General features: G+C 37.5%; 1 protein-coding gene across 1 annotated transcript in view; it reads right to left on the minus strand.

Moving 5' to 3' along the window:
- The window catches only part of LOC118004277 (disks large homolog 2), a 776,050-nt gene that overhangs the window by 291,850 nt on the left and 463,770 nt on the right, over nucleotides 1–20,430 (minus strand). The window lies entirely within an intron of this gene.

Genomic DNA, 20,430 nt, shown 5'->3' on the forward strand with positions numbered 1-20,430 from the left:
TCCTGATGTCTTAGTTTCTGTCTTGAAAAGGAGATTCACATTTTTATTTTCATTAAAAATTTTTTTTTGAGATTTACCTTTTTAAATTCCATACCCATGCTGCACTATAGATCAAAATGCTGGCCCCTACATTGTTACTTTATATCCAGATAAGGAAAAGTCTTTTAATTTGGGCTTGGCTTTGAACAGAAATCACAAAAGTGTCCATGTGTGCATGGTCGACTCCAGCTAGATCCTGGTACCTGCCGCTAACAACACTCCTTCAGTTCTAGCAGGGACGTTAGAAGAAGTTTCCCAAAGCCAGATTTAGCAGCCAGTGCATAGTCAGAAGCCTCAGACAAACATGCAAATCAAAGAGACCTTGCTTTTTCAGGCATTGAGAGTGGGGTGTCTTTGTTCCCAGTGCCTAGCAAAGAGCCAGAACCAACAAGGCACAATAAATGGTTTGTTTGTTTTTGCTTTTTCCAGCTGGATAGAGATAGGAAAGTATTGCTTGATCCTCCCATGGAAAGCAAAGGCAACAGAATTAGGATTGAAATACACACAATGGAGTGATAGGGTATGTTTGCCTGGGCTGCAGAAGTGGATAATACATGAAAAGTAGGCCCATGTGGAATCTTGTGGGCACTTGCAGCATATAATGTCCACTTTACATCCTTGACATTGTGTTTTCCTCTGCATCTTGGATAATGGCAAATGCTATTATTGTATTTTCTTTTTATAAACAATATGGATCTTAGGATTAATCTCAGGGGATTTTACTGAATGCTTTTTTTTGAATATAATGAATTATGAGGTAATCTTATTTGTGTCTGGTACTCTTTTGTGTTCAATGGCAATGCTGGATTGTGTTCTTTCTTCTTATTAGTTTGAAAAATGAGGAAAAATGGGACTGTGCCTGTCTTTAATTCTGTTATCAACAATTGAGGGGAAACATATGTGCCATGTATTTTGCCAAGGCTATATTTTGTAAATAAACTGCCATTGTTAATTTTGAGGAGTGTTTCTGATTCATTACTAGAAATGATTCTGCATATTGTTATTTTTTAGAATGATACTTTCTTACACATATTTCCTTTGATTCTTTCATCATCTTTTGATTCCTCAACATTTTTCTCTATTAATAGTAAATACCATTATAATTCAACATGCCATAAATAATTTTGTTGAATATCTACTTTGTTCCTAACACTGCTCTTCTTACTGAAGACAAACTAATAAAGAACGCAGTCCAGGTTCTTGCTCTTATGGGGCTTATTTTCAGATGGGAGAAGACCATAAACAAATAACCAAATAAGATAATTACACGTACTGATAAACGCTATGGAGAAATTAAAAAGTGTTATCATTTTGGTATGAAAAGGTAGGGTGTTAGGATGGCCAAGAACAGGGACAGTGGAGTCAGACCAGAACTTGAATCACAGTTCTAACACGACCCTGCTGTGGGATCTTGACAAGTCATTTTAGCCTTTCTGTGCCTTAGTTTCTTCATCTGTAAAATAGGAACAGTCATAGTCCCTGTCTCAGAGTCTTGCTTTAAGGGTTATATGATTATATTTGGGAAGCACCTAGAACAGTGTCTGACCTACACTGGGCACTTTGCAACATTAGCTTTCATTGTTTTAGTAGTTAACATTTATTGAGCACTTTTTATGAGCCAGGAATTATGATTATGACATATTCGTCAAAATTACCATATAAAGAAGTCATTATTAACTCCTTTTCACAGATGAGGAATCTGCAGGTCAGAGAGGCTAAACAACTTTCATGCAGTCATGCAGCTAGAAAGTACCAGAAGCACTGTATGACTTCTGCTCTGCCCTCAAACATCTACCTGTCTCTCTTCATAAGAAGTAAGTCTTATTTTTTCCAAATATTTACTTTCCAGTGGCTTGGTAATTAAGTCCATTATATGTGTAATCTCATGTTTTTGGCTAGAAAGATAATACATATTTACTGAAAATAAAATTCATCCTTCTCAGGTTTCTTCTTTTCTGATTCTGATTTTTTTTTCTGCTTTGCTGCAGCCTAAAGTTCAGCTGTTCATTATGTTACAACATATTTTACACACAGCTGATGTTATTTTATTCAAATAGAATTCATTAGTTATTAACCAACTATGTTGCCCTTTAGAGGTTACCTACAGTTTCCTATGGCATTTATACTTTTTACATTAAATGCTTTAGAAAGTATTTCCATTTGTAATGTCCCAAATTTTATCCACTTAGTTGAAATTCAGAATTGTTACTATTTTTTGTAATGACCTTTTTAGATGTCTTTCTCCTCTTCCTAATCACAGTTCCATTTAAACCAAATGACATGCAGAAATCCTCACTTCAGTGGTAATCTGCTTTCTTTTTATATCCAGTTTTAAACCATAATCACTACTCTCTTCCTTCAACTTCTCCGAAACCTGGTGTATTTTATTAAGCAACCATCTTGCTAGATTTAAGAAAAGTGCTCTCTTAGAGCGAAGGGGAGTGTAGCTATGTAGCTCCACAGATTCTAAGACTAAGCATATAACATATTTAATGAGGCTTTGAAGAGAAAATGCTATCAAATCTGTGAATTTGGCTTATACCATGGACTTTTGCTCCTTTCGAAAGAAGTGGGGAATCGGTGAGGACACAGAGGGCAGTAATTGAGATCAGACTGTTGGTTCTTCTCCAAGACATGGTTGCAAATGGGCACCTGAGTCGGAGACCACTGCTGGAATTTGCCTCTACCACTTGATTATGTAACTTGACTGAGATTTATTTCCTCATATGCAAAATGGGGATAATAATATTACGATGTTTGTGAGGATTAAACAGCATATATAAATATCTAGACATACGAGGCATAATAATAATTACTGTTATTAGTTGTTACCTACTCTCTCCATGTTCACTTGTGATTTTTTGAATTCTTTAAATTACTTAATTCCTTGGGGCATCTGGGTGGCTCAGTGGGTTAAGCGTCTGCTTTCAGCTCAGGTCATGATCTCCTGGAGTCTGCTTCTTCCTCTCCCTCTGCCCCTAACCCCGCTCCTGCTATCTCTTGGTCCCAAACGAATAAATAAAATCTTAAAAACAATTAGTTCATTCCTTAACTTTGTGGACATTTCAGGATGGTATAAAGCAAGAAATCTCTTTTGCCTCCATCTAACTGTTTATCAGCATTTTTATTATCATCTTTAAAACTAGTGTCAGCTTCTCCACATGTTCCAACCCATTTTCAAGATTCTCACTAAGCACCCAAATCTTCACTGACTGAGTCATTCATCAAACATTTATTGACTGCCCACTATGCTCACTCCCTTTCCTCATGAAATACTCTGTGGAGACACCAGATGTTTGTTTACTTGCATTACAAGACTGAGGGAAAAATGCAACAATACCAGATACTAAGGTAGCATGAAGTAAGCAGTGGTACTCTACTGGGAATGGAGTGGTAAAGGCAGGAAGGCTTCCTGGAGGAGATGATCCCTAGCTTGTTCTTTGAGAGAAAAAGAATTTGTCTAGTGTACAAAGGAAGAAGGGAATTCTGGGTAGACAGTAATAGTCACTAAGTCACAGAGGATGAAACATCAAGACCTGTTAGGTGAAAGATAAGCAAATTTGGTGTCAGTAGAATATAAAGTACAAGGAGAGGTGCAGCTGGGGATGTGAAAGGAGACATATATTTAGATGCATTTATTTAGAGTATCTAAGAAAACTGGGCCTGGTATATAATACTCGGTAAATGCACTTAAATTTTATTTGAAAGACCAACTCTTGTTTTTTAAATAAAGTACATTATAGGGGCACCTGGGTGACTCAGTCCATAAAGCGTCCATCTTTGGCTCAGGTCCTGATCTCAGGGTCCTGGGATTGAGCCCTGCATCAGGTTCCCTGCTCAGTGGGGAGCCTGCTTCTTCCTCTCACTCTGCCCCTGCTTGTGTTCTCTCTCTTGCTCACTCTCTCCCAAATAAATAAATAAAACCTTTTAAAAAATAAAGTACATTATATTTTACCCAGATATTTTATTTGTATCTTATTTATATCTTGTTCTAGAGTCTCAGGCTCTCTGTAAATTTTTATTTTTTATTTTTTTGCCTTATAATTAGGAAAGACAAAGATATGGAATTGCAATGAGGAAACACAAATTGTGAGAGAAATTTCATAGTTCAGAGGAAAGAACTATAATAATGTATACCTAATATATCAATATCATCCACAATCGCAAAATAAATAAAAGATCGACAAGAAAATCTACTTTCTTTGCTTCCAATAAGATGAAATATTCCTTTATCAGAAGACAATTGGAAATGTTTTCTCCTGAATCTAGGAGGAGGGAAGATTGTGTTCCTAGCTGTAAAGACAACTATGCTGGTTGAAGATCCTTCGTTTTCTTCAGCAGTTTTCTCCACACGTCCTCCCTGCCAGGACCTCCCCGACCCATACCCCTCCAAGAAGCTCCACATCTTCATCTCTTTGGACTGTATTCCCTGTATTTTGATGATGATTGTGTAGACATTCTACTTTCATTCTTTCTCACTAATAGTTACCCAAAGCAACTATTTCTCTGCAATTTTATAGAAAATTGTGTTTCTTTTAAAATACCTTTGTGTTTCGGCTGCTCATTGCTAAGTCATAACAGCTGGGGACTGTTACTAAAACTCTAACATTCCTCCTTTTGCTTCCCAGAAACATCTCCCACAATAAATGGTACCTCTATTTTTAAGAAATTCAAATATTTGAAAGAAAACAAAAATATTTAAAATTTAGATAAAGGTGTGATTATTTACATTATTAAGAAATCAATCATAAAAAAATCTTCTGAGTGACCTTAAACAAAGAGGAATTTATGTATTTGCTATTACATAATCAAGAAAGATTACAAATTCTTTATATGAAGATACCTATTATATGCAACTAGATAATTCTTGCACATATTTCCAAGGGAATAGGGTGGCTTTAACCTTGATTTTAGATCCCTTTAGACTCCAGTGACCTCTTTAAAGGATATTAAGTGATCTGAATTTTTCTAGAAGGAAAACATACCAGTTAATGAAGCACAACCGCATGAAGGTTTCTTTTGGAACCTGTAATATCTTGGCAATTTACATAACACATTGGGTATTATGATAGTCGCACTGAAAGAAAAGCTAGTATTTATAAAATTATTTCTGAATTGGGAAAATATCTTGCAGCATGAGGAATAGGGGCCCCTGGCTGGCTCAGTCAGTAGAGCATGAGACTCTTGATCTCAGGGTTGTTAGTTCAAGCCCTGCACAGAGCTATTTTTTAAAAAATAATTAATTAAGACATTGGGGAGGGTATGTGCTATGGTGAGCGCTGTGAATTGTGTAAGACTGATGAATCACAGACCTGTACCTCTGAAACAAATAATACATTACATGTTAAAAAAAAAAAAAGAAGAAGATAGCAGGAAGGGAAAAATGAAGGGGGGGGGAATTGGAGGAGGAGACGAACCATGAGAGACTATGGACTCTGAGAAACCAACTGAGGGTTCTAGAGGGGAAGGGGGTGGGGGGATGGGTTAGCCTGATGATGGGTATTAAAGAGGGCACGTACTGAATGGAGCACTGGGTGTTATATGCAAACAATGAATCATGGAACACTACATCAAAAACTAATGATGTAATGTATGGTAATTAACATCACATAATAAAAAAAAATATGATATAATTCTCTTAATAGACTTCAGTGAAATGGGTGTTCTCCTAAGGTCTAAGATTAAATAGTTTTTCTCTGAGGTGCTCAGTTTCATGGCAAAACTATAGGGATCAATAAACTCAAAACTCAAGAAATCTAAAAAAAAAAAAAAAAAAGATATGAGGAGCAGATATAAATGCTACCCAAGTAAAAAAGAACAATTTTTTATTCCTTTACTCTCCAGGCTATTAAGCATCCTCTTATTAGGTATTTTTTTCTCCTTTAAAACCTGCAAATAAGATTTATCTATATTCCTTTATGGTCTCAGCTTCAGTTTTTATTTAAATAAGTTATTCATTAATTACATGCTGCCTATAAGAGCAAGAGGAAATAAGGATGATGTAGATGAAGTAGAAGAGAGACTTCTCAGTGTATACCTTTTAATACTATTTGATTTTTGAACCCATGTAATTATATTACTATTAAAAAATAAAGTTAAGGGGTGCCTCGGTGGCTCAGTCGGTTAAGGATCAGATTCTTGGTTTCAGCTCAGGTCATGATCTCAGGTCCTGAAATTGCCCCCAGCCCCCGCCCCCACGTCACACTCAGCATTAAATGTGGAGGCTGCTTGTCCCTCTTCCTCTGTTCCTCTTCCCCTGTCCACCCCCATAAATAAAATCTTTAAAAAAAATAAAGTTAAAATGATATACCATCAAACATTCACCCATCACACAAACATGAATATGTTTTCTCAAAATGTGTTTATTTAGCAAACTTATGGAAAGCCTGCTAATTCTAGATTGATTCAAGTATCTTTATTTGGATAAAAGAATTATAAAACAGCATGATGCTAAAGAACATCTGAAGAATAGTGTGAAGCATGAGAAATAGAATCAGAGAATCTGGGTACAAGTTCAGCTCACAGCACTTATGAATACCATGACCTTGGCAAGTTACTTAAATTCACTGAGCTTCACTTCTGTTACCTATGAGAAATGAGAATGATAACAATACTACCAGTCTCACAGTTGTGTAGACCCCATGAGAAACATATGTGAAAGCCCTTTGTGAATGGAGAAGTCTTAAACTTGTGCTAGTTAATATTTTATGTATCTATTTTCAAAGATTTTATTTATTTGACAGAGAAAAAGAGAGTTCAAGGAGGGGGAGGGGCAGAGGGAGAGGAAGAAGCAGGGGATCCATCCCAGGACCCTGGGATCAGGACCTAAGCCGAAGGCAGACATTTAACTGACTGAGCCACCCAGGTGCCCCAATATTTTATATTTTATTTAATGTTTCTAAGACTTACAAAAATGCACAAAGCCACTATGAGATTCATTGGGAAAAAGTCTATTTGTTTGCTTAATTTTTTGCTTTCACATATCAAACAACTGAAGTAAAAGAGTGTTTTTGTCTTTGGCAGCCAGGTCAGCAGCAATGCCAAAATCAATGTTGGAACCACATAATCTACTCTCCTAGATCGATTACTTTTTCAGCATGGACAATCAATGTTTGGGAGCTCTGGTTAATTAACATGATTACCAGTAGGCATTTCAGGGGGAGTAAATTTGCTCTGCCACTAAAGTTCAAGAGAAATGGCAAGGCATGAATATTTGTTTAGCTCATTCATTCATTCATTCACAAATATTTGCTGAATGCCTACTCTGTGCCAGGCACAGTTCTCGGCCTTGGGGACAAAACAGCAAGCAAAACAGGCAAAACCTGATGCTTCCATGGAGTCTACATTGTAGTGGAAAATTAATTGAGCTTACAGTTTTTTTGGATCCTAACCACATACACACACATACACACACACACCTTATTTCTAACAGCTTTTCTTGCCTTCTGCTAAAACAGCTTAAGACTGTTTTTTGGTGACAGAATCCCTCATTTATCCAAGACCGAACATGAAACACAAATAAGGCCTGTTCGGGTTGGAGGGGGACTGAAGCCAGGGCCCAGGCTGTTTCCTCTGGTACCCCCCCCCCCCCGCCCCCACTCCCTGCTCTCGCCATTCTTTCACTGGGCCCAGGACTCTGCCGAGGACAGTTTATTTGACACTCCCACACAGGGAATTATTTCCACATCGATTTTGTTACCTAAAGAAATCCCTCAAAATCTTGTATCCACAGACTCCCAAGGGCTTTTTAAACTTTCTTTCCCACTCTGGGTCCACTTCTTCCTCTCTCTTTCCACACAATATCCATGTTACAGATTTTCTGGACTTTCTGATAATTACCATAATAATGACAGGTACCACTTATTGAAGATGTGCTATTTGTCAGAGTCTGTGCTTGGCATTTTACATGCACTGACTTATTTAACCCTCAAAATAGTCCTGAGAGATAGGCGTGAGTCTTTATTTTACAAATAAAGAATGATGTTCCAAGAGGTGAAGTAATTTGTTTAAAGTTACACAGCTGTTAAGGGCAGAGCTGGAATTTGAGCCATATCTATCTAATTTCACAGTTGGAACTCTTAACCACTTGCTTCCCAAATTCTGTAAAGCTCTTTGATCCTGTCTGTGCTTAGATAGTTTTAAGGATAATGCAAAGATCTGATGAGAGTGGGGGTGGAGGGTAAAGTGGGGGAGAAGGGGGCTGGGCGCAATGTTTGCTCAACAAGCTTGCTGTTGAGGGTTGTGATACTAGCTGTCATTGAGGATGGCCTTATATATTCTAGACATTCTACATCTATTTTCTCCAATTTTCCCAGAAACTCTGGAAGGTAAATATGATTATCCCTATGATACTGGTGAAGGATTTCAGGCTCAGAGAGTTTATCACTCACTTAAGTCCTCAAAGGTAGTAAGTGGTGAGCCTTCTACCGGCCTTTATACCAGTTTGGGGTCACACTTATTCTCAGAACTGAACTGCAGGCCTCAAACTCCCATATCTTGAAAAGAACAACAGAAACAACCACCACAAATTAAAAAGGAAGAGAATTCATCCACCTCTCCTGGGCTGCCCAGGGCCTACAGCAAGCCAGTAGTGGCCTGTCTCCATTCTCAATCGCATCTGATTATTAGACTCTCTGATCTGCCCTGCCTGTTGGCCCTGCCTAGCCCGAATACTCTTATCTCTGTTTCCCCATCTGACTCATTTTTGTCCTCTCTGTACCTCTGTCCTCTCTCTCTCTGGGTACATGGCATTTTTCCTTCATTAGATTCTCCACATCCCTTCCATCGCTTCCCTCTCTTCTCTCTAATTCTTTTATCACCATGTGAATCTGCTTCCTTTTCCTTCCTTCTTTGAGAAGTGATCTAGTGCAATCGCTGTTCTGGAGTCTTTCTGCCTGAGAAAGACTCCTGATTGTACTCTCCTGGTTAGTTGTCTGACCTTGGGAAAACCACTTATGCTTTCTGAGTCTCCATATCCTCATCTGTCAATGAGCAAATGAGCAATGCAATCGAACCTCTACCATAAGTTTTTGAGATGTCTAAATGAGTAAACATATGCAGAGATTTTAGAATGTCATCAGACATATGGTGAGTGCTCCATACTAGTTTTAATTATTCTCTCTCTTGCTACCAACTCCCTTTCTCTTTCCCTCTTCCTCTCCTTTACATCTATATTTTGTTCTGCCTTAGCTAAAATAAAAAAAGTGAAGAGAGAGTTCCTACAGAATAGATACATTTATTCATTGGCATCATTCATTTATTTTTTCATTTGGTCTACATTTATTGAGTGCCTACTGTGAATGAGGTTCTGAACTGGGGACTAGGATATAAAGATGAATAAAGCATGCTTTTCCCTGAGGGGTTTATTTGTCTTGTAACAGTCAATCATGCTGTCTCATATTTTAACAAAAGGAATTCATGTATTTTAATAAGCCAACATGTAAGTCTACTGACTTTATTGCCAACTTTCCCCCCCAAATTGATCTAATCCTCTCCACCTCTTCTGCCACTACTCTAAGCCTACCACCACCATTTCACCTGGATGAGCACTTTTTTTTTTTAAAGATTTTATTTATTTTTTAGAGACCGAGCGAGAGAGAAACAGCATGAGAGGGGAGAGGGTCAGAGGGAGAAGCAGGCTCCCCACTGAGCCGGGAGCCCGATGTGGGACTCAATCCCAGGACCCTGGGATCATGACCTGAGCCGAAGGCAGACGCTTAACCATCTGAGCCACCCAGGCGCCCCTGGATGAGCACCTTTTAACTGGATCTTTCCCAGCCTCTTTGGCATGACTGGGCTATTCTCTATTCAGCAGCCAGGGCTATTATTTAGAAGAACAACTCTGATCCTGCCAGCCTCAGGCTTAAAGTTGCTTTCAGGAGAAAGACCCAACCAAATACCTGTCCTCCATAATCTGCCCATGCCTCCCTCTTTCACTTCCTTATGCACAGTGTAACATATACATTTCCCTCCTCTTCCTCACAATGGCTTCCTCTGCTCTGCTTTGACAAATTAATGCCTACTCACTCTTCAGATTCAAGAAAATATTATTTCCTTGGGATGCCTTCTTGACCCTCTATCTAGGTTAGAGTTTTTTGTTTTGGTTTGGTTTGGTATGGGTATATGATAAGAACATACTTGAATAGGTAGACTCTGAGAGTCTAGATTTAAGTTCTTGTTTTTTTCTAGAGCACTTACCCGAGCTTGTCTGATTCACTGGTGTGATTTTACTTTGCTAACTGTAGGTATATCAGGAAAAGGTTCATGTCCATTTTGCTCATCATTCTATCTCCAATGTCCAGGGCAGTGTGTCACTCATTGGAAGCATTTAATAAACATTAGCTGAATGAAGACTGAATGAATTTTTGTTCTGCAGTTGCTTAATTTCCCCAATGTATCAGCACTTTTATTAAGAAAGCAAATCACCCTTAGCGGTGGGAACGTGAATATGAGAAAGCTGAGTGAATAAGAGAAGATTATCTTGAACTGAAGTATAATTTGGATACTTTTGTCTTTTATAGACTTAGTCAATGAGTCTACCAGGAATCCTATTTGGATTAGGAATCTATTAAGCACATTAAAGATGTATACTTTATATTTCCTGGGCTTGGCTTTTCCATTCTAAAGTTGCTACTACTTGTGATCTGAGAATCAAAGATATCACCATTATTTCAGCTTTCTGAATCTTTTAGTTATTGAAATTGATTTTTTTTCCATATTATTCCTTTTCACCCCTAATAAATTTATTTCCAAGCTTGGTAGTTACAATTTAGTTTAATTTAATTTATGAAACTGGTAAGATTTAGGCTACAAGGGGTCTATAAATGTAAATATATTGTTAATCTTGAAAGCCCCAACAAGCAGTAAGTGTTTCTACTTGAATTAAACTTGAAACGATTACTGGAGGGTTCAAATTCTTTTAAACCCAGAGAGAGCAATTTCCACAGATATAGATCTTTCCCCTTCTCACCAACTGGGTGAAAGCAGAATTTCCACATGTTCAAAATGTGAGGAATAAAATGAGAACATTCAGAAATTATCTTCTTGCAATAATTGTTCCTTGATGACACGTTCTAATTAGAAGTCACAGTAACTAAATTTCATAGAATGTCAGCTGGAAGGAGCCTTAAAAATAATCTCTCTAATCACCTTAATTAACAAACAAGGGCATCACTGTTGAGAAATGTGATGTGGCTCAGGTGGTCAAAAAAGCATCAGCTGCAGAGTCAGGGAAAGGAGAAGAAAAGTGCCTCACTACTCATTATTGAATTTGATGGTTGGCTTAAATACTGGGATTTTCAAACAAACGTGGAGGTGAACTACACTCGGCTCTGAGAATATGGAGTGAAATTAGTAGGTATTTTCGATCTGTTTTAGCTTATATTCCCCCTCTGCTTGTCTCTGTGGACCATTCTTTAACAGCTGTCTATAATGTCCTGAAATTCCTTATCAGTGGAGGATCTGGGTTCATTTGGTAATACTTGTATAGTCAAGAATATGATTAGGACCCTTTATTTCCATGTATTTGATCTGGGCATGGCTAATGCAAGGGATGGATCTAAGAGATCTTTTTGGTTGTCAAAATGTCTCTAGCATAAAGATTTATTTAGCCTCCTTTCAGTATTAGCTAGTGAGTGCTTTATGTCACTGGATGCCAAGGGTTCTTCAAAATATTATAAAATCACCAGATAAGACACCCAAAGATCAATATATTTAATTATGGAATGAAAGTTGTTATGAGGCTGGGCAGAGATGGAATAACAGGAAGGGAAAGGACAGCTTTGTATTTTCAGCCCTTCTGATAAGAGTTTGAGATAATGTATTCCCAGGATAGATAATTAGGTCAAGAGAATTTTTTGAGTCAGGAAGTGATATTCCACTTTGTCCCCATTACATTACTCGAGGTCCAAACTGGGGTATAAGCATGGAGGAAAAAAAAAAAAAAGCAGCATCATTAATCACTGAAGTATCTGGAAAGAATGTCCCATGAATCCGCAGACTCGGTTTTCAGGAATCATCTTTTCTGTCGTATGCTGTGGTGGAGGTTGGGGAGTTAAAAAAGCAAGTGGGGGAAGGTTAGGAACAAGATCAGTTAAGTGATGGGACATCCTGGGAGATTTCTAGTTGCAGGAGGAGACAGTACCTGTTGGTGGAGCCTGTACGCATATGAGAGAGATTTGAGGAGAAAGATATGGCTAAGCAATAAAAATTCTAGAGTCAGATAAAGTTTTATGTAAGTTTCCCTCCTAATAGTTTGGTAAAAATTAGAATATGCCAATCAAATTAAACCAGATTTAATGCAACATATTTGGAGAAATCTGATATGTGGCAAAACAGAATATCACTAAGGATGAACTGATGATGGATGGATGGATGGACAGATGGATGAAGGATGCCACATGAAGAAGTTAGGATAGGGAAGAGGAAAAGCATTATATATCTGAACTCTTTCTTGAACTACCAATATTCTCAGATTGGTGGTTATTTTTTTTAATTAATAGTAATTGCTTATACTTTTAAAGCTCTCTTATATATATCATTCAATTGTGATACAGGAATAAAAGCAATTAAGAGAAATAAGCTAGAAATGAAAGTGAAATTATGTGCATGAGAAAGCCCTGAGGCTCCATAAGAATTTTTCAACCCCCTTTTGACCATAATAATCTAATTGGATTAGATTCCTTGGGCTATTTAAGCCATCAGCCAACATAAGCTACTACAGTAAATTCAAAGAATTAAGGAGTTTACTAGCTGTTTAGCTTGCCTCAGCTTTAGTAGCTATGACAAATGTTAAGATACTGAACTGCTTTCCTATGTGGATGTTGATTGAGCTTCAGTTCCCCCATCTGTGAAGCTGGATAAGGTGATCTTTAAGGATTCTTCCAACTCTAAATTTCCATTTCTCAATGATTCTAGTTAAACCACACAGAATACACCAAGTTAACCAGATTGTGCATTCCTTTCTTCTTAAAGAATGCAAAAAATGCAAAGCACAAAGATGCAGTATTAGTGACAAAATCTTCAAATAATGGAATTTATATTTCTATATTACTTGAGGGGTTATGTCTTTAAAAAAAAAAGATTTTATTTATCTGTCAGAGAGAGTGCTCACAAAAGCAGGGTGAGCGGTCGGCAGAGCAGGCAAGGGAGAAGGAGGCTGAGCAAGGAGCCCAATGCGGAACTCGATCCCAGGACCCTGGGATCATGACCCAAGGTGAAGGCAGATGCTCAACCAGCTGAGCCACCGAGGCATCCTGAGGGATTATGTCTTTTATCAAGAATTCAGTAACTGGAGAGTTCTTTTGAAAATATTTTACTCATCCTAACTTTTTCAAAGTGAGAAAATGAAAACTCATAAAGATGAATAACTAGCATGAGGTCACAGAGCTAGAATTAGAGTTGGCATTAGAATACTGGTCTTCTCTTCCTAGTCCAGAGTCTTGCACAGTACTTTCCATTCCAAAACTCATCCTGAATGTTCCCTGATGATGCTGATGCAATTTCTGACCAAGACCTACAGCTGGACTTTATGAGTATTTCCTGGGCATTTAAGATGCATTTATTTGCATTGAGAAACTATCTCAACATGCCACAGCTGCTCATTCATATGCATAAACTTATGTAGACATTGATTTAAAGAAAGAAATATAGGTTGCATTGTAAGTAAGCTTCTTGGATGTTGTATACACTCTCATTTCTGGGAACCTTTAGGTATAGAAGGTGTCTATATTTTTCTGATGGTAAATTACATATTCATTTTAAGTTTCATCGCATCTTTGACCTTATAGAGAAATAGACCATGGTGTCCAACTCTGGTTTAAGCTTGTGACTTAATTCAGACTAGTAACTCTGGAAAAGAATTTCACTTCATTCTGAAAAGAATGAGTACTTTTCTTTCTTTTAATTTAATTTCTTAAACTAGCTTCACAATTTAAAAGGAGTAAAAAAGATTACTGAAATGAACTTCTGCTTTAAAAATATAGTAAGTTACTTAAAAAATTTTAAAATGATGCCTTAATGACTTTTTTTCTTTTGGTCTGTAAAGTCATCTATCAGGATGAAGTTCAATCTTACCTCATCCTCACTCAACTGCTTCTCTACGCATTTGCAGGAGAGGCCATAATCAAAGGGAATGAAGCCTGAGTAGGTTCACTGTTTCACTGGATGAGGAGTTCTAGCAAGATTTATGAATTTGCTTGATAATCTATATTTAGAGGGGAGGTATAGGCTAGGTAAAGGTGAATGACATATGAACTTCTTGGATCCCCTGCAGCCTGACTTGTCCCTAGTAAAACCACGGAGGCATGACCAATCATTGAGTTACACATGCCAGAAATCAAACCTAGTGATACCGCCTTATGTGACATCGCCCTGGACTTCAGGTAGAGGGAGTCCAACCCAGTGACAAACCACAATTTCTGCAGGGTCCTCAAGTATTCTAGTGCAGTGCTTCTCAAACTAATGTACATATAAATAACCTATGGATCTTGATAAAATGTAGATTCTGACTTAGTAGGCCAGAGTTGGGGCTTGAGATTGTGCATTTCTACCGGCTCTCAATTAATATCTATGCTCCTGGTTCATAGACCACACTTGGTAGACCAGGAATCTAGAATAATTCCTTTCTTCCCCCAGCTTCCTGCATGGCTTACTCCCTGATTTCTTTGAGATCTCTGCTGAAATATGAACTTATTATCTAGGCCTTCTAGACCCATGATATATTTCCCTGTTACTTTTACCTTTCTTCCTGTTTATTTATACTACTGATCATCATCTAACAAATTTAATATTTATTTGAGAGGGCCTTTTGGCGTACTTTTTCATCATTTCCTAAGAACATTGAGTGGGGCATAATAAGTGTTCAGTAAAAATATCCATTAACCGAATACATGTATAAACGAACCACATGGCCACTCTGCCACAGTTCCATAAACCAGACCACATTTATAAGTCTCCAGGCAACAACTAACTCTGTCCTTGGGGCTTTTCTTTCAGGAACTCAAGTAGTCTGTTAAAAAATAAAAGGTGGATCACTGGGAGTTGTATGGAAGTATTGAATCACTATAGTGTACACCAGAAACTAATAATACACTGTATGTTAACTAACTGGAATTTGAATAAAAGCTTTAAAAAAAAAAAGGTGGACGAAATAAGACCCCTCCATGGTCTATTCAAGTCCCTGCTTGCTGATGGGGACCCCCATTGACATCTTCCCTGCTTGCAGGCCCTTCTGAAGGCTTTGCAGGATCCAAAACAATGCCCCGAGCAGTCAGATTAAAGCCAAGAGGATATTGGTGGTTGTCATAGGAATATCTTGGCTCTAATTTCTATTGTTCACTTCATTCTCATAGTGAATAGCTGGTGCTTTTTTACTTCAACCCTAGTCAGTGATCTCATAGTAAGTAGAGGTATTATTACATAGTGAGAAGGCAGCAAATGCTGTAAAGGTTTGCCCCAGTCTGATTCAGAGAAATGCTGTGTTAGACCCTTTTTGATAAATGTATCATTTGGTTACAATCAATGATTTTTTAAGAAAAAAAGATTTATTTATTTACTTGAGAGAGAGAGTGAGAGAGAAGGAATGAGAGAGAGGGGCAGAGGGAGAGAGAATCTCCAGCAGATTCCATGCTGAGCATGGAGCCCAATGCAGGGCTCGATCACATGACCCTGAGATCATGACTTGAGCCGAAACCAAGAGTGGGATGCCCAAGAGATTGAGCCACCTGGGAGCTCCAGTAACTTTTTAAAATTCACCAGTGGTATTAAAGTTGAGTTTCGGAACTTTAAAAAATGTTAGAGATTTAATCATCTTTTCTTTGTGTTATATTACAGAACAATAGCTGTAGATTTTCCTCAATGCAGGAGAAAGAATGTTTATCCACTAGGGTCACATCTTTGTAAGAAAAAAAAAGGCACCACCTAAAAACTGCATCAACACCAAATGCCCAGTCTGAGGACTCATTTACCGTTTTCCCTATCTAATATCAGAACCCCAGGCAATTCATTCAATATTCATTCAGCAAATATTTCTTAAATACTTCCTATTAATTATTTGCCAGCACACTGAAGATATTATATTGCATTTCTAAAACAAATGGAGACCCATTCAATAACTCTTTAATAAAGCATAGTGAAATTCATATTGTGCAAATTCTCTCAGGACATAAAATGAGTGATAAATGGGTTCTTGCCCTCTAGAAGCTTACTTGAGTGGGGAATTGTGCAAATCACATTAAGGGACATACAAACTATCTGAATGTAGGTCTAGAGAGCTCAGAGAAAGAATCAATTAACACCGACTTAGCAGATAGAAGATGATTGCATAATGGAATTGACATCTGCAGGCCCTCAAAATGAGTAGGGATAGAAAGGGAGAAAGGAAGAAAAGGGAATTCCAGGAAGAGAAACCCACATGAGCAAAGGCCCAGAAACACGACTGCTCAGGACCAAGTGTTGAGACGTAGAAAGCAGTCCTGTGTAGCATGGGAGAGTACAAAAGATGATGCTGGTGGGTGATGATGGTGTAGAGTGAAGAGGGAGCATGGAGGTTGGCTGGGACCATATTGTGAAGGGCATGGAGTTTGTGCATAGGTACCTTGGGGTCGTATCCTAGAGAACCATAATTCTGAAAGCATTGGGGAAGATGGCTGGAAAGGAATAGGAAAGGGGTGTAGATGTATATGTATGTGTGGGGGGAGGGCAGGCATTATGGTTCTTTTTTTGAAGTAGTGTTGGAGTAACTTCACTAACTAAATAAAGGTAATTGGAGTTTTTTACAAGAATTAACTTCCCATATCGCTTAAGTAGAATTATTCCTTAATTATCAGATACATGGTCCTCTTAAAAAAATAGAGAAAATAATTTCATTATTTTCTTCCTAATATCAATATAATACATATTAGTTTCCAAGTAAGCATGTGATAGAAAGATTAAAAAAAAAGGTGGTATAAATGAATCACAATCATGCCACCAGAAAAAAAACATTGTTTGCATTTGACTCTTCAAACGTGGCTTTAATTCTACTACCTAGAACTAGACACTGAATAAGATTTAATGATGGATAGAGTAACTTAAACAACTGGGGGCAAGCTCATTTTAAGCAGAAGTAAGTATAACAACTTTGGTCTTACTTTGCACAGTGAAACTTGCCAAGGAAGACATTTATTGTTACATTTGATAATTATAAATTGTTTATAATTATTCCAAAAATGTGCTAAGTCTTATGAAAAACACAGTTGGAAATTGTTTTATATCTTGTAATAAACACTTGTTTAGCACTTATTTTCTGCTTTGAAGCAAAAATGAAAAAAATGCAAGTAGTAAAACTGAATCATCCCTCCAATCTTCAATTATTTTCAAGTGGAAACTCCAGTGCTAAAGAATGGTAAATGTTATTTACTAGTTCAGCAACTCTTTAAGAAATACCAATAATATGTATAACACTCAAAACTGATTTATCAGTGAACAAAATGTAGGTTTTGTGCCTACACACACAGAGTTCAAAATCTTATTTAGTTTAGCAAGATATTTTTTTTCTCTCTGCCTTTCCGAATGGACATCCCACCCATTTTTAAATGTCTGGCTCCATTTCCCCATTTCCATGAAGTACTCTTGTACTGTTTTGACTCCTGCAGCTTTATCCCTTCTCTGACATTCCATAATTCTCAGATATGGTGTCATCTTTATATAATTTTGGTCCTACGTCATCAGAAAATGATCTCTGTTTAATGTATCTGAAGTCCTTTCTCCTCAGTAAGATTAAAAAAAAATTCCTTAAAGACAAAGACTTGGGATGGGGGTAAGGGCCAAATTTTCTGAATATCTAGTAATACTGAGGAAGGAATCTAATATATTCCTGATAAAAGCATTTGAATGTAACTGAAAAGCTTATTTACTGGAAGCCTGGTTCCTGACCATGCCAAAAGAGAAGTCAATAAAATTTGTCCTAGCATGGACACCTCACAATACTGGTGCAAATGAAGGGGATCTGGTAAATTTCCTAATGGACTGTCATGGCATACTCATTTTTTCACTTGTTATCTTAAAGGTCAATTGTTCATTATTTCCTAAAATTGTCATATAATTTAAATGTCCCTAAATGATCTAAACAACAATCCAATCAGTTTTCCATTTCAAACAATAGTTAAATTAAGGCTCAGTTACACATTAAATTTACAAAGGAGGAAAGAGGATTGCTTGATGTTACATTGCCACATTTCCAACTGATTTAAAGCTGTGACAAATTAGAATACAGATAGACTATTAAAATAGGAAGTTCTGTGAATCCTATCTGTGCTTTGGCATTTTGAAATAAGCTTATTGTTTTTATTTACAAATTTCTTCAGAAGCACTTTGAAAATCTATTTACATGATTTATAAGACATGTTTTGAACAGGCATCTTCACAAAGTACAGCATAGTATCCAAATTAAGTATATTGCTTAAAGGAAACAAAAGCTGTAAGGAAGCTTAAGATGAAGATTTATGTTGATAGAACTATGACATGCTTGTCCTTTATTGTAACCTTTAAAGTTTAAAATCACTCTGTTCAAGGACATTTGAATGGCTATCTTCACTATCAAGGGCTTCTAATTGGTGTACTTGGTGTTGGAGATGAAATTTTTCAGAAATGGGAAAACAGCCTGGGATATTTATGCCATGTGCCAGATTATGGTGAAGGGCATACAGTTTGAGACTGAACGAAAACAGCTATAAAGAAAATGGAAAAATTCCATGGGAAAGTTCTTATTCCATATGAAGTAGAATTTGCTCCTCAAATTATGCTCACCCAAATGTTTTTTATTTTCTGTTTTATAATGGATCCTTCTGGAGCCAATTTACTCCTATTAGAAGACATGTCTACTAATTTTTTTTTTTTTTAAGATTTTTTATTTATTTATTTGACAGAGAGAGAGATAGCGAGAGCAGGAACACAAGCAGGGGGAATGGGAGAGGGAGAAGCAGGCTTCTTGCCGAGCAGGGAGCCCGATGTGGGACTCGATCCCAGGACCCTGGGATCATGACCTGAGCCAAAGGCAGACGCTTAACGACTGAGCCACCCAGGCGCCCGACATGTCTACTAATTTTTAAGAAGTAGAAAGACTTTCAAAACTGGGAAGAACATTTTCTCCTGGTGCTGTCATCATCCATCTTTGACAATCACAAATCCCCTCTTCCCCAGCTCTCTGGCCATATCTGGGTGAGGCCAATAGGAGAAAGCATTTAATACATTTTTTTTTATAACTTAATTGCAAATTCTAATTCTAAAGTCAGGCAAAATAAATGTAACATTCCAAAAGACACATGGCAGAATGTTTTCTTTATTTTCATGGGAAATATGTGGTTGACCACCATTACGGTAAAATCTAAGACATCACAGGCAAGACACAAACTAGTCTTCCAAAGAACAACAGACCAACTGACATTAAAAAAGAATCACAAGAAGCTCTTTATACCCCTACACAAAAAGGCTCTCCCTTAATGTCATCTTATACTTTCATGTTTACCTGTTTAAAAGTCCTGTCTGCTAGCCATGTGGACCAAGGGTAATTAACTACATTTCTTAAAGATAGAAACCACACCCCTTTGCTTTTTTGTAAAAAGTCTTAGCCCACTGTGGGTGCTTAATTGTATTTCATTAACAAAAGGAGTAATCTACATACAAATTTGCTGAAAAATCAACCACACAGTAGGTAACATCCCTGTTGTCTCACTGAACCTCATTCTGATCATAGAAACAGATGTTCAAACAAACCAAAGAGCGGAGTATGGCTAATGCAATTTAGGATACCTCATCAAGTCTCAGTTGGCTAATCTGAATTATGACATCTCACCAAGTTTCAGGTTTACAGTAGTGTATTACAAACAAGCGATACTGTAGCAGAAAAAGCAAAACAAACAAACAAAACCCCGCCTCAAGGACAACAAAAAAACTGTGTTAGTAAGAGTTAATGTGACAAAGAGAGAATATGGTCTCTGATCATACCACTGATCATGGTCTGTTTCTCTCTCTCCTTGCTTCTGAAGGGATTCAGGAACAACCATCCTCCCCCACTGAATGTGCCACTTTGGCACGTGGATTTTGACCTAAAGACAATGGAGACCCTCCAGGCTCAAGAGAAACTTTTGCCCCTCCCATAAACACATAGAAGAATCTCAATTGGGGGTCTTTCCCAGAACAAGGGCTATTAGCAGAGATAAGTTTTATCTGAGTGACCCATCTGTATGGCAGGGCAAATATCTGTGAAATGGACTCCTTTCCTCTGAAGTCCCAGACCCCTGCCCACTTCTTAGCTCAGGATGACATATATACCTTATTTTGCCTGTCTATGTGGATTCCATATACATATGCTAGTAAATTTGATTTTCTCCTGTTACTCTGTCTCGTGTCAAT

The sequence above is a fragment of the Mirounga leonina genome, unplaced genomic scaffold (assembly GCF_011800145.1).
Source record: "Mirounga leonina isolate KUSES-001 unplaced genomic scaffold, KU_Mleo_1.0 Mir_92, whole genome shotgun sequence".
Taxonomy (NCBI): Eukaryota; Metazoa; Chordata; class Mammalia; order Carnivora; family Phocidae; genus Mirounga; species Mirounga leonina.